Raw genomic sequence first — 4,360 nt, 5'->3', positions numbered from 1 at the left:
CTTGTCGCCAATAAGGATATTGGTAGTTTGCACAGTAGATCATGTAAGGCAAGAAATGTACATGTATCATATTTTATAGTCAATCAACATGGTGATAGAACACTAGGTCGTTTAGAGAGTTTGGAAACTGGATATTTATTTGACATGGTCAGTAGTTTGTAATACCTTTGTATACTGATAAGTTGTTGTGTGAAAAGAATGTTTAGTTTAGAATTGTTAGAACTGTTATGATTTGCCTCCTGTCTTGAGAATTTTCAATAATTTTAAAAACAAACACAAATTCACCGAGGGGGAAGAACAAGCCAAGAGCAAATACACGGATCTTCTTTCCGTTTTGATTTGTAAGGAAATTGACTGTTGAGAGAATATTTCCTGTTTAGCATCAGATCGTTTTCGTCGAAAACAAGGAGCAGATGTATAGAATGTAAGTCTTTTCAATTAGTCCCGTTATTGTGGAAATAATGTTATATTCGGCATTTATTTCACTTCTTTCTGGAAAGTAGCCGTGCAACTATTTTAAGATTGTACAGAAGCACTCATACCCTTCGTCAGGTGTGTAACTGGTTTGAATATAGAACAGTATGCATATGGTCATGAGTTGTCATAATATATAGACAATATATAATATTTCAGGTACTCTTCAGGGATATGGAGATGTATTGCGTTGGCAGCTATCTAGAAAACGGGTATGTATTGTCTCATAAATGAGAGTGTGAAACTACATCCTGGGTATATTTTTACAAATGCATTATAATGAATACGGATACACAGGAAATAATAATGTTTAGCACTCTGAAAATAACTGTAAGTCTATTTGCTAACATGGAGACACATCAAGTACTAAGCTGGTTAAGGGAATGATCTAGACCCAAAACGTACTAGCATCCGTCCAAATTCTATATTGATTTATCAGAATGCATGACAAGTTGGGCATTCGCAATTTACCTATCATAGTGAGAACATGCACACATTAACTATCTTCTTGATCAGTTTCTAGATCGACAGAGATAGTCATCAACATTTTACAGCAATCTTTAAATTGGTATAGGACCATGGGGCGTATTGTTTTGGAACTCAAACACAAGCATGTATTGCTTCTGTTGAGTGGCGATATCATTATAAATGAATATGTGAGTTTAGACCTTTATATTCTTGTTATGTGAAACAACACAACATACTGATTATCCCATTTGTCCTGTTTCAGTCTTAAACATGAGTGATACGTGTAGGGAACCACCCTGTGCAACAACTTCGACGAGTTCAACTCATGCGTGTTCACCAGGTAATAACTGCCTTTTGGGAACCTGCAGAGTGACTACTGTTGGAATCATTGTCTGTGAACATGGCTGCAAAGATGGATATTCGGGGAAACTATGCAACATTCCATGTTTACCAAACTGTTTAAAATGTGGCCAACGAAGAGCAAATGATTGTATGAAATGCAAAGAACGTCATGTAGGTGAATTTTGTGAGAATGAATGTCCGATTACCTGTTCTGAAGGATGCTACAGGAATGGTGTCTGCAGGAAACAGTGCTCGGATAACCACGTATGTGGTGACAAATGTCTGCCTAGATGTAGACTTTGTAATTTCACTTCTGGGGTATGTCAGAAATGTGACACCCATTACACTGGAGACAACTGTGAAACTGACTGTACCAACTGTTTGGGAAAGTGTTCAAGTTCAGGCTGCCCTGAAGGATGCATCAATGTAATAGTCCTTGTTCGGAAAACTGTTTTCGATTTTGCCAGCCTAAACTGAGTGCAACCGGAAAATGTTCATCTGTATGCGATCAACACACAGGCAGGTGTTTGAATGGGTGTAAAGATGGCTTTAGTGGTCAACAATGTGCAGACGGATGTAGCACCAGATGTCAAGACATGAGATGTAATCAAACCACAGGCCATTGCATGAAGTGTGTTAATGGTTACTATAAGGAAACGTGTCATCTGCGATGCTACAACTGTAAAGATGATGTTTGTGAGATGAAAACCGGCCTCTGTTTTGAATGTATGGACGGGTACTATGGAGTAGACTGCAAAGAGACCTGCACTAACTGCCAGTCAGGCCTTTGTGAACGCAAAGGTGGACATTGTATTGACATTCTACAAGTGATAACCTTTGGTACGTATCTTTCACTGCAGACTGATCGGTTGTGTATATTAACTTTATGTTGTGATGCTATCCTGCACAAAACGTAACAGATGAATACACATGAATAACTGTACACTTAAGATAATGCATCAGGAAAAATAAAGAAAATAGAAATTCGAACATGGTATTATCAAACTTATTATTTAACCTATTAAAGCCGCAGTTTATTGTTATTTGCACAATTATGGTAATGTTTCAGATGCAACTACTTCCAAGGTTCCATCTGCCCAGTCAACCACGAACCCACTTGTAATCGGATTAATCATCTTCGGAGCCATCGCTGTTATTCTGATCTGCATACTTAGCCATAGGTAAGTTGAAGTCATCTGGACTGGGTTTTCTGAAGCGTAATACAGACACTAATGATATGTTCATGATTTGTTGTTTTTATATATTTGATAGGCAATAATACGTAACTTTTTTTACAGACCATTTTAAAGCAGCTCAATTGCTGTTCGCTATAGAATCTACCATTAAAGGAGAAGCCGATTCTAAAAAAACAAACGGTATTTGCAATATGCCGCATTACATTCCATGCATATCGTCTTTGTAGCCATGTGAGTTTTTTGGGACACATTGTCATGTCAAGGGTAATCATAATCTTCATACATATTACTTGAAAAAATACGTTACGCAGAGAGTATATTCATTAAGTACTGTGTCCTTCATTTTTGTTTACTGTTTATCAGTTTACACGTTATTACATCTTATCATGAAATAGTATCAATGATATAATTGAATGTGGCATTTTTGGACTGTGAAAAAGAGGAAATTAGTCTCCACAAATAGCTTTTATCAAACAACATGTGTGTGATTGGTTACTGGGGAAGACAGATCTACGTTTCAGGTATAACACAATTTCAGGACAGAGGCAGTCGGGTTATTTTTATGACAATCGGAGGGAAAAGGGCAATGGTGCTTGTTCTAACTTGAATCAATCTATTATTACATTTGGAAATGATGATACCTTTAAAAGTTCAAAATTCATGTTGACTGTATTGATTTTTCCATCACAAGGGATAAATATTTTAGTGTCAAAACAATTAAGGATCATTTTATAATGTAAATTATCATTTAATAATTGCTTTTTTTCAAAATAAATAGAATTATTGAAGTCCCCATGGTTCCTAGTATAGTAGTATATACAATGGCGGTACGGGACCAGGCCCTTCCCAGGCCCATCCGTACGGACCTTATCCTTTATCGCCGTTGTATATACTACTGTTTGATGTGCATGTCAGATAGGAGATACATGACAATTATTCAGCAGTGGATGATCTGTAAGGGACTGTGACGCGAGGTACGATCATCAACTCCTCTCTGACGAATGCTCTCGGCGGCCCGTCTTTCAAGTAGTACAAGTTCGGTTCGCCGTCTTTGATGTCGACCAGGTCTACGTTGTACGTTTTCATGGACCATATCGGATTGGTGGCGCGTTTTCTGCTGTCTCCCTCGTATTCGCCAGGCTGATATAAGTACCTAACGCTGACACTTCTGGTAATGTTTTCTCCGCTTTATCGCGGCAACGTGCCGCCGCCAGTGACGATTCGATGGATTTCATTTTAATGACTTCGACGGGTCTCTTGCCCACGAGTCTGGTGACTTCGTTGTTGATGGCATCCACCACTTGGGGCAAGCGCACGACCCATTCCGTGTTTCTGTTTCCGGGATCCATCAAATCCTGCGAGTACTGATGCGAGAACAGGCGTTCGGCTAGTGTGCAATTGAATCTCTCGATGATGGCTTGGCTGCGGTGAGCTCCCGCTATGCCTCGTCTCACTCATACTTTGTGCTTGGCCAGCAGCTGCGACATGGCTCCCATGAACTCGCGTCTGGGATCGACTTGCAATACGGTAGGCCATGTCAAGCGACTGCGTTTGTAGATGCGTTCCAAGGCTTTGGTGACTACGTTTGAATCTTTGGTTGCCAACGGTTCGGCTTCCTTGTAGCGACTGGCGACGTCGACAACCCTGCGCCTCACTCTGTCGTGGGGTAGGAACAGGAGGTCGGCTTGGTGGACGTAATTCCGTGTCGAAATGTCGAATTTTCTTCTCGGGACGTACCGAGGCGCCGGCAGGTAGACTTGCCAGATGGCTTTTATGTTGAGCCATGCTTTGGCTTTCTCTTCCGAGACTCGAGCGGCTTTGGCGAGTTTCAGGATGGCATCCGCGCCTTTCCAGTACCCGCACGGGCTGTAGTATATTTT

The sequence above is a fragment of the Haliotis rubra genome, unplaced genomic scaffold, assembly GCF_003918875.1.
Source record: "Haliotis rubra isolate DU_JTF1 unplaced genomic scaffold, ASM391887v1 Scf10, whole genome shotgun sequence".
NCBI lineage: Eukaryota > Metazoa > Mollusca > Gastropoda > Lepetellida > Haliotidae > Haliotis > Haliotis rubra.
This window is presented reverse-complemented; position numbering follows the sequence as displayed.